Source organism: Vulpes lagopus, chromosome 1 (assembly GCF_018345385.1).
Source record: "Vulpes lagopus strain Blue_001 chromosome 1, ASM1834538v1, whole genome shotgun sequence".
NCBI lineage: Eukaryota > Metazoa > Chordata > Mammalia > Carnivora > Canidae > Vulpes > Vulpes lagopus.
In genome coordinates this window covers 178,626,352-178,649,778 of record NC_054824.1, presented here as the reverse complement: position 1 = coordinate 178,649,778, position 23,427 = coordinate 178,626,352, and positions in this window count along the sequence as shown.

The following is a 23,427-nucleotide window of genomic DNA, read 5'->3' as shown; positions in this document are numbered from 1 at the left end:
TCGATCAAGGACACACTTTATAATCAGTAGTGGACTCACACCTAGGAGCCTAGCTGCCTGGCTCCTGATCCAGCATTCTTCTAGCTACACTCTGAATTAATAGCATCCTAAGAAAATGTGTAGTGTTTCAAAGTCACTCTTCTAAATGGATAATGCCCATGTGAATATGTAAATTTGTAAAATATTATCATCTATGGCCCTAACCTGGAAATGGGTTGAAGAAAAACTTAAACACATTTGTCACTGATAAAAACCGTATCAAGCTGTGAGCAAAACAGATGAATGCCTTTCCTTTTTGATTGAAATTAGAGATAATAGTGTTGCATTTCCAAAACACATCCTTTAGGATACAGATGGATAATGGAATACTGGGCTAATACGCTAAGAATCTGTTGGAATATGGCAATTCCATGTTCCTATGTCATTTGTTTTGTAACACACACACCACCTACTCCTCTTCTTAATGAGGAGCATTGTGCTCACTTTGGCAGGAAAGAAAGGAAGAGTAAATTCAGATTTTAAATTCTAGATGAAGCTGCATGAGAGCACGAGCCTTGATGATCCCCCTTGGAAAGAACTGGTTTAAAAGCTGGAACGTACACACACACACAAACACACACAACTTGTCCAATCTCATTTAGAGAAACCTCAGTCCTGACTGCAGTCCCATCAGAGAAATAATTGATTATTTTAATTGTGGTAATTTAAGGGTGGTGATGCACATATTAGAAAACAATAGATGATTGTAATTTTTCATGGGAATTCCCTAAGGAAAAAAAAATGCTCTGGTAAAAAGTGGAGGTGGGGAAGGTTAATTACCAGCTAATGATTTGGGGATACAAATCTGGCCATCTTGGTTTCCTATTAATTGACCAGATTAAGTTAGTCATTTGATTTCTGTGCTTTCTTTGTTTCAACCACAAATCTTTTTTTCTTTCTTTTTTTTTTTTTCTGAGGCCATAATTACCAATTACCCAGGCCTCATTTAAGTTTGTCAGAAATTAAAAAAAAAAAAAGTTTGTCAGATATCATACCATCAGCTTAATTAAAATCTGTCCAGTTTAAAATATTTACATAATAATTAAATAATAATAATGCATTTATGAAGTTATATAAATATAATTATAAAATATATAATATACATAATATACATTATCATGTTTATATAATTCTATACTAAATATTCTAATGCTAGGCATCATAACAGGTGTCGGGGAAACAAAAATGAAAATGTCACAGTCTAAGCACTTGATCTGGTGTGTTTAGCTACGGCCCAGTTGTGAATGTTCCAGGTATACCTGAGAACAAGCTGTCATCAAAAAAAGGATGCACTTGCATCCTCCAAAACCCTCCTCCTTCTCTAACCACCCGCTCTCTCTGAGCCATGAATTTCCTTCGTGCCTAGTGGAGCCGTTTATGAAATAACTGTCTCTATTGATTTCTGCGTCCAATACAGGTATGCTGGCTCAGCTGCCCATCTGTTTTCTGCCTAACACAGGACCATTGAGAAAAATAAAGGAGAGAGAAGGTATGTGTGTGTGTCTGTGAAAAGAGGTGGTGTTAAAGAGAAGAATGGGGATGAAATCATTTGTCTCTGGTAGAAGAGATACTGCATATGCCATCACCATTGGCAGCATAGCAAGTAGCATTTCCCCTGGAAGTCAAATGGGAGCTTCACTTCCTGTTTAGAGGTTGTGAGAGAGAAGAGTCCCATGGATTCATGGTCAGAAGACCCTGCTATCCTAGGGCTCCACCACTCACCATTTCTGTGACCTTGGCAAAATTATTTGACCTCTCCTCATGATTTTCCTCATCTAGAAGTAGAGTGATGGCTCATCGCCCCTCCTACCTCACAGGGAGATGTTCAGAGTCATGTGGGACAACTCCCAGGAGGGCTCTTCAGAAATTGTCAAGCGGTGTATAAAGACTTAAGTGCATTAGAATATCTGAGATGGAGGCTATAGTCTGAGAGGGAGATTGAAGTAATATTCATCTGGGGACCATCAAAATTATCTGTTCTTTGAGCTGTCTCTGACCTCTGGCCTGAGTTCCCTTCGAGTTGTCCCTTCTCCCTTTTCAGGTGACTGGGACTCTTACAGACTATTTATTTTGCATTAGACCTTAGAAACTTTTGGCCTCTGGCGGACTCCACAGACACCATTTCTCCAAAAAGCTTTGAAGAATGATCTATGAAGGACGCTACAAAACATCTCAAGATCAATTGCTGTAATTATCCTCTGAATAATTTTCTGCCATTATTCAGGCCGTACATATTGTACATGAAAGGCTATGTTCAGCCAAACCAGAAGCTTGCTGGGTCTGGGATTTACAGCTCACTGTGTAAGAAGATTTAGAAGGCAACCCCTAGGAAATCCATCTGGAGATTGTTGAGAGGATAAAGGAAAATATAAGTTCTTTTAATCTTAATATTCTTTATGCTCTGCTCATTATGATTAGATATATCTTCTAGTTAAGCCCTCAACAAAAATAGAACTGGCAATGAAAAGACTATTTATTTTCTTTTCTACTGCTAAGGGAAAGTGGCATGCATAAAAATAATAATAACAATATAAATGCTCCAATGCTTAGCTATTTAGAGAACCATTCAATGTCTCTCATTTACTAAGTTTAGAGAAGAGAAAGAATCCCTCTCCAGAGTAGAGCTGAAGAACAGAAAAACACTAGTTGACTTATTGTCACTTCCCATACTTTGTAGGCACTCAAATACTGCCTTTCTTTTTCATATATAAGAGAAAGAAAATCATTGAGTTTTCCATTTCTGTCTCCCTCAAGCTCTCAGGGGAAAGAAATTGTCTGAAAGAAAGAGGAACTACAGGGCTTCTGAGAAAGATCATGAGGGCTTCTTTTCCCATTATTAAGATTATTAGTAAGGCAGGTTAAAGGGGAGAATAAAATACTATATATTTGCTGTTGCACTGATCATTAATATAAATAGCTTTGGCTTAGATGAGACAGTAAACCCAACTTTTCCAGACCCCCAGAACCTTGGTGATAGGCCATTGGTGGCCAGACAATAATGTATCTTAGCAGCACATTTTCTCTGAGTCATGGTTGATGGTTCTCTCCCTGAAAGTGCTGTACAAAATCACATAAAAGCAAGACCTGGAACATAACTAAGGTTCGTTCTGGGATTTTTTGCAGCCAGATCCAGAAAAACAAACCAAACTCCAGTTTGTTTAGGCAATAACAAAAATGATGTTTCCATAGTAGGACAATTTATTTCAAAGTCTCCATTAGTGTCCATAAGGGTTAGTTGACAACATTGGTTTAGGCAAAGTTGCTTAAATGCCCTGAAATAAAATGGCTTAGATATAACAGCTGAGGGTCATTACTCAGCAGCCAGGGGTATATGTTCAGGATCTAAATTCAATTGGATGTTCTGCTGTCATTGGAGAAATGAATTAATCTGACCATAGATCCAGGTAGAGGCTGAGGGTTAAAAATGTATAAATATGGCCTTTTTTAATCCTTTTTTTCAGGTTTCAATGAGTGGGATTAAAGATGGTAATGGAGAAGGTTAAGAAATAAGGTAAAATGGAAAATGACATGACATTCCTACTCTTCTGGACGGCTTAGTACCAATGGTTTTACCTGGTGTCAAACATCTCGGTAGCACTTGACTTCACAAAGCCCTCCTTACTTTTTCCTTATTTCCTAGGGGATTTTCAAAGGGAAAAAGGAAATGGACAGAGTGGTTCATGATAGAATCACAAATATGCCTACTTTGAAAGGATCTTAGAAAATAGTTTTTATTCCAACCTGGCCAGACAACAGGCTTGATGGGCTGACTCTTTCACATGTACTCATGATACCTTTTGGTTAGCACAAGCCCAGTTCACAGTAGAAACTTAAAACATACTGAGTGATTACTCATGACTACTAAAGAGGTTAAATTAAAACTTTGAAAGGACTAAAGATTTTATATTATTTCTACATGGCTCAGTCATAGTTGTCTGCCATGTGGAATTTTCTTTTCTGGTTTGGTGTGTTTGGCTAAATCCTAGATTTTTTTTATTTGTTAAAAAATTCTAGAAATTTTATCACAGAAATTGGAACCTCATGACCTGGACAAAATGGAAAATTCTGGAAGTACTTCCAAATTTTGTCTGCTGGATTCTGTGTATATGTTGGGTGCGTGACTATGCATGTGTGTGTTGTTGTGTGTGTGCGTGTGGGAGAGAGGGTGTGTGCAGGTGCACGCTTGAGAAATTGTTGGCATTAAAAAAGTTCTTAGCAGACAGAACTCAGATAATTCCACTACCATGTACACTACTATGCTCTCTTGATGTGAAAAGACTAGGGAATTTTGCTCAATCTTTCAAAGGGCCAGGGCATCCAAAGCATTAAATATGTACCAATGCTATCAAAGTGGGAAAAAAGCCCTAAAATCTGAGGATAATTGCACACATCAAGCTAATTACCCAGAAGCACTATTAGCTAATGAGATTAGCCAGGAGGACTGTCCAGCATTGATTAATCAAAGAATAATGCCAATGCACCTGCAGTAAAAAGGCACCTGATCTCTAATAACAGAAGTGTTTGCCCATGTTTGGAAATACTACTACCCAGTTATTTTTTTTGCTATTCTTTTGCTTTATAAGAAGCAAAAGTCTTCATAGATTAATACTCCATGGGGGGCTACCGTGGACTATAAATCCAATAGTTTTGTCACTCTAGACAAAGGAGCTGAGGTCATGACTCAATTTCTCCGTGAAAGAAATGGAAATGTTCATCTTCTGCACCCCTCCCATCCACAAGACTATGAGAAAGCATTTGTGGATCTTTGCACAGCCTTAGCTCCAAGCAAAATCTTTGGTGCTTAAAAATAGCAAACTAGTCAAATGCCCCAATTATGAAATGTCTAGCTGGCACTTCCCTTGTCTTTCATCAGGAAAAATATTCACTTGATGGAGAACAGCTATCAGTTTACAACACACAACTAATCTAAGAGAAAATGACAAATACTTGAATAGGAAAAAAAATAATAACATAGAAAAAATGTTTCAACTTACTCTTAAAGAAATGTAAGCTGAAACAACAAAAATCCTCTCACAACTAGAGAAAAATGCCAATCATCCAACTATTTTTCTGGGTATCATTCTAAAGAAGCATTGATCATTGAGTTTTTTTAGGGAAAATTACCAAAAACTTGCCGTGTAATTTTAAAATTCCTATATTAAATTGCATTTTCTATTTTTTTTCTGGACAACTCTGCTTGTCCTATGCTCCATAAAGGGGACTTTTTGACATACATTTAAAAAAAGTCATCAATGTGACTCTATTACAGGGCTGAGATATTGATGTGCCAGTGAAAAGATTTCTAGTTGGTAAATGCTGGGAGAAAGAGTTTTTGTCACCACTTATTAGAAAGCAAATTCAAATGCTTTTGAACTTCAAAGTCCCTCTGTAGGGAGAAATTAGCCAATTTTCCATCCCCTTGGATAAGGGATTTTATTTTTTACCACAAGGGCCACAGTGGAGAGGACTGATGTGTGAATAGTCTGATACTGTTCTAAGTTCTGTGAGGACATTAACAGAGTCAGGTGTATTTTAGAGACCAAGAAGACACCACAATGTAGACCTATGTTGCTTTCTTCTTGGGAGCAGCACAAGAGAATTGTCAGCTCCGGATTTTTTTTTTCCCTCAGGAGCCAATTATTATGGATATGTTCTCACAGTCTATTATTATTAATGACTTTATCCTCAGAAGAAGAATCATGGAAAAATATTTTAAGCACTTTAAAAAAAAAAGATTTTATTTATTCACTCATGAGAGACACACAGAGAGAGGTAGACACAGGCAGAGGGAGAAGCAGGCTCTCTGTGGGGAGCCTGATGTGGAACTCCATCCCAGGACTCTGGGATCATGATTTGAGCTAAAGACAGATGTTAAACCACTGAGCCACCCAGGTGCCCCTTAAAGCACTTTCTTAAGGAGAAAATGTGTTCATACATTTATAATAGTCTTTATTCCATAGTTATACAATTTACTTGTATCCCTGCTAGAAAGGATGTTTGCTAAGGAGGCATAACCTGGTCCTTTTTTTTTTTTTTTTTTTTTTTTAAGTAGGCTCCACTCCCAGCATGGCGCTTAAACTCATAACTCTGAGATCAAGACCTGAGCTGAGATCAAGAGTTGGACACTCCACCATCTAAGCCACCCTGGTACTATTTGCTGATGAGTTTCCCATGCATACCACAATGCCCAGAAGAAAATTGGTGCTCAAAAAATATTGGATACATGAGTGACTGATATCTAGAAGCTATCACTAAAGGTTGTCAATTCCTTTGCCTTGAAGCTACAACTCTACTTATATACATCCCTTAACAATCTCTAATAATTTATCTATTCATTCAACACATGTTTCCTAAGTGAGAGCTCTGAGTCAGCCTCTATGTTAAGTGCTGGGAATATGGCAATGAAAAAGCAGACCAAAAATCACTGCATTTATGGAGTTTATGTTCTAGTAGGGGAGACAGATGGGGATAAGTGCTATGGAGGACAATAAAGCTGAAATCGAGAAGTATCATTGTTGGAGGCATGTGTGGTGAAGAATTGAAATATTCTAGTTTCTGTTAGTCTTCCTTTAAGAAAAAAAGAAGAAAGGCTTGGAAGTCTAAATGGATAAACACAAGTTTATATTTACAAGACGTGGCCAAGTATAAAGACAAGAGCAGCCACCCAATAATATCCTGAAGAAATATGGGAGCTATCAAATTCCTATCTCTTCTTCTATTGTCTTTATATCTGGCCACTTTCCTTGAGTTAGTCTTAATCTTATCCATTTGAATCTGCAAGTTGCCTCTCTACCCTGGGTTGCTCTTGATATGTGTCCACCTGGCTGCCCTGGCTAAGCTTGTAATATGTCTCCCCTGCTAAGCTGAGGAGGAATTCCTCCCCTGCCTGTGAGGAATCACGAGCAGAACTGCTGTGAGGAATCACGAGCAGAACTGCTGCTGCTCCCAGGTGAACTCCCACTGCGAGTGCAGCGTGCCTTGGGATTCCATTTTTGGCATGTTCCATCGTCCCAGGAAATGGCATCAGCCTCCTCCTGGCAAGTAGATGATACTCACCTAATTTTTCTTAGATGTGGAAATAAGTTCCGAAGTGTAGGTGTGCAATGTGATGATGCAAGAGCTCATATCCAGATTTGAGTCATTTCTATGTCAAAATCCACACTCTCTTCATTGCACTATTCTTCTTTACCAGAAACTTAGAGGGGCAGTGGGTACATAAATTATTTCAAAAGGAAGGGGAGAAAGCAGAATGAACCTAAAGACAAATTTGGCCGATCCCATTTATACCAAGAGCTAAGCCTATGTGAATTTGTCTACCCACTTCCATTTTCCCTCCATAGAAGACATAATGATTTCATAATCCCATAGCTTTATGTTCATTCCCACAAGCTAATAGATCCTTAGCTCTCTCCAGTGAAACAAACAATACTTGATAGTGACTTACTTCATGCTTCTTATTTGTAATACAATGTCTTTTCTTAAAGGAAAAAATCTTGAGTCCCCTATGTCGGGGACTTTTTCTAACCTAAAGTGGTGGATTCATAGGTTGCATGGCCACTCTGCACAGAATCTAAGCTTCGAGATGCTCTATGATGACATTTGTAAACATAAAACAAAGGTATGTTTTATTATTTATTTGACTCCATCCTTCAGATCTTTTCAGATATTTCACAAGAAAGAAATTGGCATATGCTCACTTTCCATCAGTCTTTCAATGCTGTTATATGTCTCTAACATCTGCATTTACTGTATTTGAAGAAGAGGTTAAGAGATCAGAAATGTGGAAATTAACCTGCCAAGAATGTAAGGTAAATACCATCAGAGTGGGTAAAAGAAAGAAAGGGGGGAAAAAAAAAGTCAAGCAATGAAGAAAGAATAGACCTTACTGGAGTTTTGTTGTTGCCTTCGAAAATTTGGAATTACCATTTGGAAATGTTTTCAACAAGGGCAATACAAACATGTCAGAAATGTAAAACATCAGCCCGCTCCCTGTACCTGCTTTTTAAAAATTGCTCTTTGATTGAATCCACAGGGAACAGCAGAGGCAAGGCAATGGGCCTTACACAATGAAATACTTAAATATGATTGAGGAAAGGCCGGCATTTGAGGCTCTTGTAGTGAAGGATTTATTCACAGTGTTTTAAAAAGAGCCTAAAGAGGCAGGGTGATAGGAGAAGGGGCTGGCAAAAGAGAGAGGACATAGGTTGGCAAAGGTGGAGTTGAGGGCATGAAAGAGCAAAGAATGGGGGAAAAAACATTTTTAAAATAAAATAAAATACCCTCAAGTCAGATTCCTTTATATAAACCTTTGGGGACCCAATAAAAAGCTGCAACTAAATGAAAGTGTTACCAAAGCAGATGGAGAATAACATCAGAAAATCAAATGACACATTTAAAAGGGCAAAACATCAATATTACCTAAAGAACTGATCAAATGTGTCATTTTGAAATGCACACCAAAGCAACAAAATCATGAAATGCATTAAAACGGTGAACTGGGGAATGGAGAGTGGGCGCTTGGTTGACTCCCGCCATGCAGAAAATCAGACGTTATGTGCTGGAATACATGAATATAAAGGGAGGCAGGTTGTTTCTGTACACATTTAGAAATTGTCAAAAAAATATCAAAATGATGGGCCATGCTAAGAGATGCATTTGTTCCAGCCAAGGGGACTTCAACGGGTTTCCTAGACAGCCACCCTGATGCTCCGCCTTGTCAAATGATTCTCTTCCTCTGAGCCACAGCATCTCTTTGGAGGAGACTTAACAGGTGAGAAGGCCACAGGCAAAACCTATGAGCTCTGGACTACGAATAGGATGTGGTTTTTAATAGTGGGAGCCCTTTGATGACTAGCTTATCTGTGGGTGTCACCCAGCCCTCGTAGGCTCCTCTGCGGCAAAGCTCTAATCATCACGGCCAGAAGAGCTGGTTCAGAGCAGCTAAAAGCAAGCTGTGTGTTGTCTAGATCAGGAAAGTCACTGTGTGTGAAACCATCAAGCCAACCGTTTATCATTAGGTATACACATTCTCTGAGGATTTTGAAAATACCACCAGAGATCTCCGATGGGACTCCTAAAATTAGAAAAGTCTCTGCTGGGTGCAGGGATGGAAGGAAGGGGGGATGGGTGTCCAGCATTCATGACATAGGATGCCTTCCCTGCCTATCCAATGTGCTAGGTAAGGACAAAGGCTTTAGACTCATGTTGGCATAGAATTTAATCCTGGCTCCTTCACTAATGAGCCAGGAGAATGTAAACCATTTACTAAGTCTCTCAAAGTCTCTGGTTTCCTCATCTCTAAAATAAAGATAAAAATGGTTAAGTATCTGATGGGAGTCTTTGCAAGGATTAAATTGAAAAAAGATCAATGGAATTGAGGAGAAACCATTTAACTACTTTAAATACAAGCTAGAAATATTTTTAGAGGATTCCTTTACGATATGGGTTAAAAAGAATTTTGAGTGTTTCTGATTTCTTAATAAGAGGAGAGAATTACGGAAAGAAAGAAGAGAAAGAGAACCGATATATCTGGAAGCCTTAAAAGAAAAGAACAGGTCCTATACCAAGGAAGTAGATGATGTGTATCTGTCAAGTTTTAAGCTTCCCTACTTTAGAAGTTGGGTGAGACACCAGAGGACTGAGGATTCCATGGCCATTTTTGTGAAGTTCCTTTAAGATATTGAATCTGTAACTCTGGGTGCTCCAGACTTATCCAGACAGAGGCTCATGGTCTGATCAAGAAATCAGAACCAGGGACAGCCCAGGTGGCTCAGCAGTTTAGCGCTGCCTTCAGCCCAGGGCCTGATCCTAGAGACCAGGGATCAAGTCCCACGTCGGGCTTCCTGCAGGGAGCCTGCTTCTCCCTCTGCCTGTGTCTCTGTCTCTGTCTCTGTCTCTCTCTCTCTCTCTCTCTGTGTCTTTCATGAATAAATAAAATCTTAAAAAAAAGAAAAGAAAGAGAATAGAAAAGAAAAGAAAAGAAATCAGGACCAGAAGTCAAACAAGGGTTCCGAATATGCTTGACTAGGATGACCAGGGGGCCATACTTCTAGGAAACCAGGCTGCAAGTGAGAGGAAACAACATTGCTTCTACTTATGTGGTATCTTTGCATAAATGATGCTTCCTCCAGCCATCTGCAGAGCTTGCTGGTTCCCTTCCTGTGGGTTCCTGCTGAGATCAGCATTTTGGCATTTCAGCAAGGCCTTTCCTCATACCCCACCTCTACCCCAATACACCTAACATCCTTATTCTTCTCTAGCACGAACGCCATCTGACATATTGTATTTCTTCCTGCCTATGTTAACTATCACTCTCGTAGGTAGAAAGATAGGTCCTTGAAAGAGATCTACATCCTAAACCCTGGAAGCAGCAAATATACTTTGTGTGGATAAAACATCTTTGTAGGTGTGACTAAGTTAAGAATTCTTAATTGGGGAGATTATCCCTGACTGTCAGCATGGACCCAAAATGCAATCACACGTATAAACAAGAGGAAGAGGGAGACTGGACACATATGGAAGAGACCAGATGAAGACAGTGCAGAAATAAACTTGAAGATGTGGCCTTGAAGATTAGGATGACATGGCCACAAGCCAAGGAATACCAGTAGCCCCTGGAAACTGGAAAAGACAAGGAAAGGATGAAGGGAATATGAGCCCAACAACACCTGGACTCTAGACTTCTGGCTTCCTGTACTATGAGAGAATAAATCTCTGTGGTTGTAAACCACCAGTTGGTGATAATTTATTACAGCAACTATGAGAGACTAACATGTCCTTCTTCACTACAATGTTAACCCCAAGAGAAAGAGGACTTCTTCTCTTTGGTTCTCTACTCTAACCTCAGCACCTAAAACTGGGGCATGGTACAGACTAAATGTTTACTATTTATAGTTGATGAATGAATGAATGAATGAATGAATGAATGAAAAAAAGTTTTCAAATTTCAAATATATCCCAAGGATCAGTTGATTTGCTCCTCTAAAATAAAACAATCGCCAGCGGTTGGCATTTAAAGGGATCGGCATGCATCAACGTAGCCCACCAATTCGTTCATGACATAGCGAGGCTCTCCATGAGAAGCATTTCAGGCCCTTCTTGACCAGAAAGATCTTGCTTAATTCATAAGTGGAGCAACCTGGTCTAGAAACCAGAACTTTGGCCCTCAAGCCTGATATTCCATCCAGTCCAGCTCACCTATCCTCTTTTAAGACACAGGTTCTTCAGGGGGAATTCACAAAGCTGGAAGGGGACCAAGACTAGTTTGCACAGGTAACACATACTAACCAGTCTCATTTCTTGCCAGGCGTACTTCATCCATCATATCTCCAACAGATTCTATGGTAATAGTCAAAGCCAGCTGTTACCACCCAAGGCTGACTCTGCCGATAATAGATTATTATAATGTATGTAGCTAATAGGGCTTATGCTATCATAATGTGGCAGGACAGGATGGATCTCTGTAATAAAAACTAAGAATCTCTTGCATTTATATATCGCCTTTACTTTCTAAATGCATTCACATCTGTTATGTCATTTACTCATCCCAATACCCCTGGGAGGGATGGATCCATTCAGGATAATGCTCCTTTTGTTCAGGAGGGCTGAAGAGTGCTCCCAAGATCCACCCCCACCCCCAGGCAAGTGGGCATTAGTCACTGCCCTCCTAAGTCACAGAATCAAATATGTAAGTAGGTGTCCTAGAAAAGTCGAAAGAGGCTTACCCATGTGACAGTTCACTCTTATGAACTAGTCCCTGCCTTAGAATGAAAAATGAAATTCTGTACTCTTGTCTGATAAATTGTAATTGCCTTATTCACCTCTCCCTGTGCCCATCCCTCTTCTCTCTTTCCTTGGCATGTAAACTTAGTGGTGTCACCGAATGAGTCAATCAGAATCAGAATTTTAATCTATTAAGCAAATGTAAAAAAAAAAAAAAAAAAGTCAATGTACTTTAGCTATTAAACCATTATCAAGGGATCCCTGGGTGGCGCAGCGATTTGGCGCCTGCCTTTGGCCCAGGGCGTGATCCTGGAGACCCAGGATCGAATCCCACGTCGGGCTCCCGGTGCATGGAGCCTGCTTTTCCCTCTGCCTGTGTCTCTGCCTCTCTCTCTCTCTCTCTCTCTCTCTCTCTCTGTGACTATCATAAATAAATAAAAATTTTAAAAGAAACCATTATCGAAACAAGAACAACAACACAAATCTCACTTTTATAAGCCATAGCAATCAGGGGGAAAAAAAAATCGAAGCTAGCAACTGCTTTCTCCAGTTCTTTCATGATCTGCTCAGAGCAAGAAAAATACACGACAACCCAAAGTTGTCATCTTGTTCCAGGATAACCAAAGCCAGGTTGGAGGGAGATGGTTCACCTCATTTCCAAACAGCTCCTGAAATAAGGAAGTGTGGGAACCACACCAATGGGAAGATCTTAGTCGCCAAACTTATTAAGTGCACTCATTCCAAAATTACATTCCCTGCTTCTTTTCAGCACAAATTGAGCACCTTTAAAAGGGGATACAGAACACTTACACCTTTTAGAACAAAATATCGCTCTTGTAAGCCATTTATTTCTAATTACATAATTATTTTATCATGCAGCACTTGCTGAAAAAAAAGACTATAAGGGAAAGAATAGGCTGATTTAAGGTACTTTATTTCTTTTTATTGAAAAAAGTTAACAATCTAATTTCTTTTCTCTCTGGAATTAAAAAATGTTAAGGCGTATCAAGTGTTTCTCATTTCTGGATAATAAAATAATAATGTAATTAACGATTAAATAGCATAGCATCATAAGAGATTGTTAAATCTACTTGTGAATAGAAGTAAAAGCCATATTATTCAAGGAATTTTAGAGCTGGAGATAATTATTATCTAGCTTTAAATTGGGAATCAAATTCTTCCAAAGTACATGCTGCTCTTGGTGGGCTCTTGGGCACTTTCAAAAAGTTGCCCAGACTCGGGGCACCTGGATGACTCATTCCATTAAGTGTCCTACTCTTGATTTCGGCTCAGGCCATGATCTCAGTGTTGAGATTGAGCCTTGTCTTGGGTTCCATGCTGGGCGTGGAGTCTGCTTAAGATTCTCTCTCTTCCTCTCCCTTTGCCTTCCCCCACCCCCTTTTTCTCTCTCTCTCTCTCAAAAAAAATAAATAAAAATAAATAAATAAATAAAAATAAAAAATAAAATAAAATAAAAAATAAATAAATACATAAATAAATAAAATAATAATAATAATAAAAAAATAAAAGTTGCCTGACTCTAGGACTGCCAGGGCTTTGGATGCACCCAGTTACATGCTCGGGAACACTCTGCTTTTAGGGTTTTGTTTATCTCCAGTGAGCTGCCCCTCCTGCTACCTCCCCTCAAACACCTCTGGTTATGCAGAGGGCTTCAGTTGCTGTTCTGACTCCAAGCCAGGGGGTGTAAACTAGACTGGGAGTGTGGAGGCCGAGAAAAATTAAGGCCATCCCACCTCAAGTTTAGCATTAGCACAAGTACAGCCATCTTAGGCCCCTGTGAATAAGAGCTGAACTTTATGGGAAAAACTGCAGGATGTCCTCAATGTCCTTGGCAGGGAATCCCATATCAGAAAGATAACAGAGCCCAGAATTGCCCTCAGCAGAGAATCCCATATCAGAGAGACAACAGAGCCCAGCCTGTGGTAGAAAGTCTCATATTAGAATAAGAACAGAGCTCAATGCCCTTGAAAGCCCCATATCGGAATGTAAACAGAACTTGAGAAATTCCCCCACCCCTCCTGAAATTCCCCTAGAACAGCCTATAAAAAACCCAGCTGTAACCCACTTCGGGGTCCAAGTCCCTGCTCTGCTGTGTCGGGTACACTTGGACCCAAGCTCGAGCTTGCAAATAAACCCTCGTGCGCTTGCATCGGTGTCGGCTCCTTGGTGGTTTCTCGGATTCGCAATCTTGGGCACAACAGGAGGATTGGGGTCCATCTCTCCCGAAGGGGAGTCTGGGCCCATGCCTCACCTGGACTATTGGACAAGTCCCCTAATTGTCCCCCTGTCTGTCCCTAGTCATGCCTCCTTTAAACCTGTCCTCCCCATTGCAGCTAAAGAGGTCCTTTAAAGGTGAATCTGATTCCTTCTTGATTAAAACCCTTCAAGGATCCACCTTTCCTCCCAGATCATACCCAAGCGCCACAGGATAGCAATCAGGGGGCTTCTTCATTTTGCCCCAACCTGTCTTTCTTGGTCCCCTCCTGCCATTTCTTTCCATTGCCTGCGGAGTATCTCGCGCTGGGCCTCATGGACAGTAAAGCTTTGCATGCCTCTCTATTCTCTCTGCTTGGGAATACCCTCCTCCATGATCTATCCTGGCAAAGCCCACTCATCCTTCAACTCAGATGTCACCTTGGATTCTAAGTCCCCGAAAAGGGCAGCCACAGCAGCATCTGTCTTTGTGTACTTCACAGCATGGAACTTACTTGGCTTACCCAGATATTTTTAACTAATTGTGGAAAGGGGGGAAAAGAAACCCCAAACCCTAGCATTTCTGACAAGACTATTCTTCCTCTGTTATGTACTTGTCCTATTCTTTGACTCGCTTTCTTATTCTTTGGTTCCTTTCCTATTCCCTGATAGCGGGGAGCGAGAGAATGGGAAGGCACTCGCAGTTGGGGAACCTGTGGTGAAACCAGTTGTGTCTCAGCCTCTACTGGAATTTCTTCTCCACCCTATTGAATGCCTCTGCCTCGGGGGGCCTGGGTGGGGACAGCTGTTTAATAAACCACATCAGCAGTGCACAAGGGCTTAAGACAGAATGAAAGTGAGAACCTCAGATTCCATTTCAACTCTGGTGATAACCTCTGAATTCCATTATTCACCATTTTAATACAACCTTTATTATTTTGCTCCACCCCCCCTCCCACCCCCCAGCTTCCTTCTTCCCTTTGGTGTAGTCAAATGGCCTCTCGCTCTGAGGTTGGTGGCTTTGTACAGTCAGCCCCTATTCATATGCAGAAGCTCACAGCTGCTCCAACCCTTCAGAAATCGGATCCGGCTCCCCTCATCCCCTCCCCACCTCACTGCTTTGTAAAATCCTTGCTTGGCAAAGAGAAAGGCCGCATCTCTTAGCTGCTTCGGCCCTGCCTGTCCCCATTCAATTCCAGTCAAGTGTGGTTGGTGCTGGTTATCCTTTCAAAGGCTTTCCATATTCCGATTCATTCGAAAAGAGAGGTGGGGGGGAGGGGGTGCTGAGGAAGGAAGGGGGGGCGGTGCCCTCCAAGAGTGAACGGGATGCAAAGCTGAGCTTTTGAAGCTGGCCTTGCTTACACCAGCGCTGCCTTCCAGGCAGTGAGAAAGGCAGCTTCACATTGCACAATCGAAGAGGTGGGAATCTAATTTTTGTTTAAGATTTTATTTATTTCTCCCTGAGATTCATACACAGAGAGAGAGAGGGGGGCAGAGACACAGGCCAAGGCTCCCTGCAAGGACCCCGATGGGGGACTGGGTCCTGGGACCCCAGATCACGCCCTGAGCCGAAGGCCAACGCTCAACCACTGAGCCACCTAGGGGGCTCGATGGGGGGCTAATCTTAAGGCCCCAAATTACCCCCCAAGGGTGTTTCACTGCATCTGGGAGCATGGAGGCCACTGACAAAGCTGAAGGTCCCCCAGCCCCGGGTTTGCTTGGGAGACACCTGTTGCTGCAGGAGCCCCATGACCTGTCCTCCCTTCCAGGTCTCAGCTGAGCTGGTTGGGGCCCAGCGCCAGATTGCTGGCGGACACCGGGCTCCCATCAAGCGCTGGCATCTCATCCCAACAGGCTGAAATGAGGTTGCAAAGCTACCTGTGAGGAAGGAAGGGGAGGTGGGCAGGCGCTGATGCGAGCAGAAAGGCCGCAGTGGCCGTGGCCCGGGAAGGCCGCGGGCAGGCCCAGCCACTGGGAACGCTTCAAGTCTGCTTCTCCAGAAGCCTGAGGCCCCTGGTCTCTCCCTCAACTCTCTCTCTTAGTGACTTGGCCTCTTTCATGAGTACTTTAATAAAACTAACTATTTTCTACCCTGTGCAAGGAAGATCGGAAACTCTCCTGCTTTGGAAAAGTAATAACTTCGGATTCCTGGGGTGTCCAGAGGAAAGGAGTTGCAGGGGTGGGGGGCGGGAGCAGCGACTGGCCTACCTCAGGGCTCCTGCTACAGGACAGTAAGGAAGCTGGGCACGAGGGGCCCCTCTGAAAATCCCACTGGCACCACATGAAAGAAGGCGTATCTTTGTAGGCCGAGGAAGGGAGATAATCTTTTATGACTCCAGACTCACCGCGTTTATATCCAGCGATTTGTCATCTAATCCTTGTGCTTTGCCTGGGGTCACAAGAGTCCTGTCTACCCCGAGTGCACAGTGAGGCTGGCAGGGAGGGCGGGAGCCTCATCTGCAATCTCAAGGTCTGTTCTGAACTGACAGGCCACTCACAGACCCTAAGACCTCTTGGGAGAATTAGCGAAAGAGATCTCTCTCTCTCTCTCTCTCTTTGATATCCCATATCTAGTCCATCAGCAAATCCTATTGGCTCACTTTCAAAATATATTCAAAACCAATCCATTTTTATCATGTCCTCTGTTGTCAGCCCATGTGCAGTCCAAACCAGCAGCATCCTTCACCCACATCACTACAGTAGCCCCACCGGGTCTCTGCCGCCGCCCCGCTGTCCCTGCCTCCACCCTTCTCTTTATTCTCCACAGCAGAGCCTGAGAGGTATCATGAGGTCTCCACTGCCACCACCGTCCTGCCCAGATCCCTCCCTGAACTCCCTACCTGTTCCACATGCACCCCCTCATTCACTGGTTTTCAGCTGCCCTGTCCTCGGGGAATGGCAGGACTGCCTCCAACTCAGGGCTCTTGCCATCTCCCACCCCTATGCCCAGAACACTCCCCCAGATATCCTCATCTCTCACTTCCTTCAAATCTGCCCCAGAGTCACCTCCTTGGCGATGCTTTCTTTAATTGTCTTGTTTAAATGTGCCGTGACCAAATCAGCACCGTCTGTCCACCTTGCCTGCTTTATTTCTCCCCATTGCACTTACTACAGCCTAACACACCACGTGTTTGCCTCATTCTGTTCCCCTTGACCTGCACTGAAGGGAGGATTTTTGTCTGTTTTGTGCATTATTGTATCCTCAATGTCTGGAGCACTGCCTAGCATGTAATGGGTGCTCCATTGATATTTTTGGAAAGAATGGATATTTCGTCCACTCTTTGGTCAAAATTCTGAAAAATTGGGAGGAAAGTTTGCTTTGGCATGAAGGCAGGCTCCCAATGGGCTGCAGGACCCATCTCCTCCCAGAACATGGGTGTGGTGGTCAGAGCAGAGAGATTTTGAAGGAACATGCAGGAGTGCAGGTCAACTACTGACCCAGAACTTGGGAAGCTGGATTCTAAGTTTGAAAGAAGAATATAAAAGGGCACTATACCCACCGGAGCCCAATCATTCATGCCAGTGAGAGGGCACTTCTCAATAGTTGGGAAGAAATCCTTCCTTAATTCTGTGGCCTCATTCTGGGGCAAAAAGCGGCCAACCATAATGAACCTGAGTGTGGCCACTCTGGCTTCTCTGCTCTCCCCTTTACTGATCTGTTCTTGTCATCACAGGCGTTCTCAGAGTGACCGTGCAGAGCAATCAGGGCAGAATCAGTTGCTGGAGACACTCAGAAGAAGATTTTACAGCATGGACTCCTGCTCTTCGGTGAGAAGGCCTAGGAGTCACGGACTTTGTATTCATAATCTTACCTGGGCCACTTTCCCTTCATGCCTGTGTGACCTGAATAAAATGTCTCATACCCACATTGTACCATCTGGACCCATGGATGACTATCCCAGCCCTATTGAAGTGAGTGCAGTGGAGATGTCTATATTCTGCACCTGCCCTTGACTTAGGATATAATTTGGAGCTTCTCCAGCTGCTACTCTTGGAAATTAGAATCAAGAAGTGGAATTGTCCAAACTTTCTTTCCAAGACCTCAGTGTCTGATCCAACCTGGGGGTTCCAGAAGTATACAGTGGACACAGGAGTTAAATGGTAATTAGATAGTCAAAAAGAGAGCATCCACAGGTGGCTATGGTAACCAAAAAGGAGATCCAGATATAAACTGTCTAAAGATGATGACTGAGGAAAAGAAAGCAACAATAAGAAGCAAACAGGTTTTGAAGAGTGAGTGAAGAAGACAGAAGCCCAGAGCCTGGCCTGTCTATGTCCTCTCTCTTGGAAGGTAGGGCCTGTTAAAGGACCTGAGAATATTAGGATAGGAATAGGCAGCTCTAAGTTAAGTTTGGAACAGGTTGTGTGAAAGATAGAAAGTCTTCATCTCTTTAAAAAATAGGCTAAAGTAAGTGTCCATAAAAATAACTCATCCAGAACCTATCTCAAAACCCTCTTTTTTTTTTTTTAAGGTAAATGCACACATTTGTTGTGTGTTTGAAGCATAACCAACTTTTTTTCTTGTTCCTGGTCAGCTCTGCCTCTCTGCCAGGCCAGATGCACTCATGGACACCGAAACCATGGCACGTAGCCCTGTCTCTGGCGGAGTTGCGATGAATGCATCTGGAGACTTGAGCTAACCGAATTTTGGAACTACTAAAATCGTGGCTTGTCATCCTCACTTTAAAAATGGACGATTCTGCTACTCTCGGCAGGTTTCAGCCTATTTTCTGAATGCTTTAGAGTTTGTAAACACTTTCGTATACATCATCTCATCTCATCTCTGTCCCTCTGGCAAGCATTGAAGTAAAAGAAAGGAATTACTTCAGATGAATCCCAAAACGTGACCTATTTGGTCCCCATGCCATCTATTATTGATTGAACTAAACATTTTCGGCGCAAATGAACAGATTCACTGATTTACAAAACTAGATTATAAAACATTTATACCTGCCTTCTGGCCATAAGATAGAACTCTTCGGTTAAACAACAAATTCCTGGGGGCAGGAGGTGGAAGAGAGTGCCAAGGACATCCTGTCCACCCCTACAAACTCACTCTCTGCCTTCCTTTCCTCTTTCTGTGGACCCTTAGCTGATACTCAGGAAGCCCATCCTGGGATGTGCTTATCTTTCTCCTTAATGTACCAGATAGAAGCTAATGGAAGCTCCACTGATTGAATTTTGTGTTTATAGTTCCCAAGGTGAGATTATAAGGAAGGAAAACCATAAATGGGTTGAAATAATACAACCTCAGGTGCACGTGCCAGGATTGCATGGGATGATCCAAGCCTGCAATCACGTGACGGTGATCTAGGTCCTGCACCCCTCTTCCTCTTTGGACCTCACATCTAGTCTTGCCTGAATTCTCCCCACTCACCACCACCATTCCCAGCAGGAGGGTGGGACTAAAATCCTTCCAGGCCTCTCAGCCCAATAGACACACGGGGACGTCTGCCTTCCCACAGTGCCCTCCAGGTTTGCTTGCTACGCATGGGCTTCCTGACAGCTCCAACCATCACACAGTGGCCTCAGACTTCTTCCTCTCTTGCCCAGCACTCCTTGCCAAGGTCCTCAGCTCTGCAGGCTGCTTCTGTGCCTAGTGTCTATGCCAAGGCCATTTCCCCAGCCAGGCCAGACTCTGCAGGGAGTCAGGATAATGCCTGTCTCCACCATGTACTGTCCTGCTTTCCTAGCCAGGGGCACTGAGGGTGCTTCTTGCCCCTCTCCATGATTCTCAGAATCCACATCAAATACAGGTGACCCTTGAGCAACACCTGTTTGAACTGTGCACGTCCACTTACATGTGCATTCTTTTTGATAAATACAGGACTGTATGGTAAATGTATTTTCTTTATAACATTTTCTTTTCTCTAGCAGACTGTATTGTAAGAATACAGTACATAATACCTATAACTTACAAAAATATGGGTTAGTTGACTGCTTACATTATTGGTAAGGCTTCAAGTCAACAGTTGACTACTAGTAGTTAATTTTGGAGGAGTCCAAAGTTATATGTGGATATTCAACTGTGCAGGGGGTCAGCACCCCTAGCTCCCAAGTTGTTCAAGGATCAGCTGTAGTCTCTCTGGACTCACACATAGTCCATGGCATTGGATGGAGGGAATGCACTACCTATTACTACCACATTCTCATACCTGTTACTTGTGATCCCTGAAACAGCTTTGTCCTTAACTGGTGAAGGGAAAAGGAACTTGCCACCCCAAAATGTGTCTCTTTGGCATAAGGATTGTCTCAAGCTAGTTATTTTTAAGAAACTGCAGACATAAGAAAAGCTCTGAAAACTGAGTAGAAGTTACCCTTGTGTAAGGGACATTTACATTTATAAGGGAAATCTTCATTTATAAGGGTTTTTCCTACTCTGTACCAGGATGAAGAGAATTCTAAATCTCTAGAAACTCAATGCAGAAGTCTAGGATTTAAATCTGCACCACAACATTGCCATTGTTGACTGTGTTTTTCCTGGTAACCTCCTTAACCGGCTTCCCCATCCCCTAACATCTTTGGTCTGTAGCTGGAGATGTTATTTAAGGCAGTGGCTGGGGCCATTTTGGGAGTGACCCAGTTTTCCTGTATTGCTCTCATATATAAAGGAGATATAGTACATAGTATTCAACTTCCATTTGTTTTTCTCCTATTAATCTATCTTTTATTATGGGAGTGGGGGGAGTAGCTCAGCTAAGAACCTAGAAGGGTAGAGGGAAAATTATTTCCTCCTCCAGACAGGCCTTCCCCTTTTCTCACCAAATCATTCATGGAAACTAATGCCCCAGGAGTAACCTGCCCCACACACCCAGTCAGGGAGCTAGCTTGCTGCTGTGACATCTCAGGATTCCAGCAGTGACTCACATGCCTTCAAACTACAAAGTTCTCTTTCCCTCCTGTGATGATCAAGAAGAGTACTGAGTACCTGGCTTCAGGCAGGTGACAGAGAGGGAGGCTTCAGGTCAGCAGAGGCTCCTCGCCTCTATCTCCTATCACCAATGATTCATAACTTGGACTTTCAGCTGTGGGCTCAGAGCTTCCCTACATCCATTGCTTCTCTTAGGCATTTTATTGGCAACCTGAGTTATTAAGCTTATCCCTTTCTGAAAAAATCAATCTAGGTCCTGAATTTGGGCTTATTCTACGTAGAAAACTCCATCTTCTGGACCTAGCTGCTCTGAACAAAAAGATAAATTCATATGCTTTTAGTTCTCCTCATCTATCGCGTCCTGTTTTGCTTAAGGGTCTCTTGAAAATCCACCACAAGTCCTGCCCAACCTTCGCACTGTAGGACATTTGTACATCTTCAGAAGTTTCCAAGACTTTGAGAATTAATCATTTTTTTGTGTGCAAAGGTATACAGGAAAAGCTAGGGACAAACTAGGTAGGTAAAAAGTTCTGCTATTGGGATGCCTGGGTGTCTCAGCAGTTAGGCATCTGCCTTTGGCTCACAGTGTGATCCTGAAGTCCTGGGATCCAGTCCCACATTGGGCTCCATGCAGGAATCCTGCTTCTCCCTCTGCCTATGTCTCTGCCTCTCTCTCTCTCTCTGTCTCTCATGAATAAATAAATAAAATCTTAAAAAAAAAAAGCTCTGGTATTTCCCAAATTGAAATAATAAAAAGCATAGGAAAAATAATTTTATCAAAGCACGTGCTTCCACTGCCAAAGTATACCCCTCCCACCCACAAGGCACCTTGGGTGCAGGATAATTTGCAATGGTATTTTTCATTAGAGGCCAGGAAGAAACTAGCTGAGTCAACAGTGAGCTGAATAACTAAGTAAGGCTCCTTCCTTCCTGGTGGTCCTTCAGGGGGATGCATTCCTGCCTAGCTATACCTCATCCACACAGATTCACTGTTGCATGGAAAGCCGATGAAAGAATGAATTTCATCATTTCTATGAAAAGGAAAAAAGAAATCAGCTTATCAACTGTTGTCCTATTACATCTCTTTCTTCTGCTTCCTTATGAAATCAGGAGAAAAGTGGCATTCCTTATTCCTCTATGCAGGTCCTAGAAAGGGCAGCCCTCACTTTATAAATGGAGCTCTTGTACATAAGTCCAATGTTGAAGTCACTTAAGAACTCTCTGCCCTTGATTCTGATCCTTTCTCCTGTCAAAGTAACGGTGACATTAATAAGTGTGCACAGAGGGGGGCTTCATGCCAATTAACAATTTCTCATTAGCTTAATTAGGGGACACATGTTTTTAATCACAGCTAAGAAAGTGGAATGATTGAAGAATTGATTCCGAGCTTTTGAAAGCATCCCTATCAGTGCATGGAATTTAATTCTGCAGATGTGCTTGAAAAGAGACAGAGGTAGAAAGAAACAGCCTTAAATGACATGGCCCCACCGAGCATAATAGGAGAATGCCAGAGACACCGAGTAAGTGTTTCCACTTTGGATCCAACACAATCTTTTTCAGGCTATCCAAAGTATCGAAGGTCTCGCCCTCACTGTTATGTTATATGAGATATCCGAGTACAACAATTTTCTTTTCCTTTCCACTACTCTTTATCCCTAGGTTCCAAGTAAACAGATCTCATGGTTGCAGAGATGTTCAGATACTGTGGATAGTTTAAATGCAGCTTTGTGGGGCGGTGGGGGTGGGGGGGCAGTGGCTGATGGTTGTTCTGGTTGAACTGACCATAAAATGTGGACTTCATGGGTTACTTGGGAAGTCTGGAATTACAAAGCTTATTCATATCAGAAAATGGTTTGACTTATGGTTTTGCACGCTTGTAACCTAAAGATGTGTAACTGTCATAGTCCATATAACACCCAAAAGGCAAAAAAAAAAACAACAACAAAAAACAAAAACAAAAACAAAAAAAACCACCCAAAAGACCACTCATTCAGATCATGCAAATCTATGGGAGATTGTTGAGGAATTTGTGCTGTAAATGATATTGATTTAAGGGTTTAAATTGTTTTTGGCTGTATACAATGCAGTAGAGTCATGATCCTTATCATTTAAAAACTTGGTAGGCTAATGCTTCACTAATTATGATAGTTTAGTAAGGGGGGCACGCTATTCCTTCTTTGTAAAATGCAATCTTTACTAGTATAATCCTTCTGAAATTATTTTTTTTCCTTATTGCAAAAAAAGCAATGCATTTTAATTGCAGGAGAATGGGGAAATCCAGTAAAATAGAAAGAAGAAAAAAAATCACATGTAATCCCACCTAACCAGATATAATCACTTTGGATTTTAATATATAGCCATTTTCATTCTATATATTTTCTAGTAAAGTGGGAGTCTCTGGTACTTCTAGCCTTAAAACAAGCTTCTTCACTTACTGTGCCATTATGTCCCCACACTGTTAAATGCTCTTGTACAACATGATTTTTAATGACTGCATAGTATTCTAGCTCATGAATTTATCACATTTATTATAGGACATTATGGATATTTCCATTTTTGTTATTATAAGCAATGATAAAGTG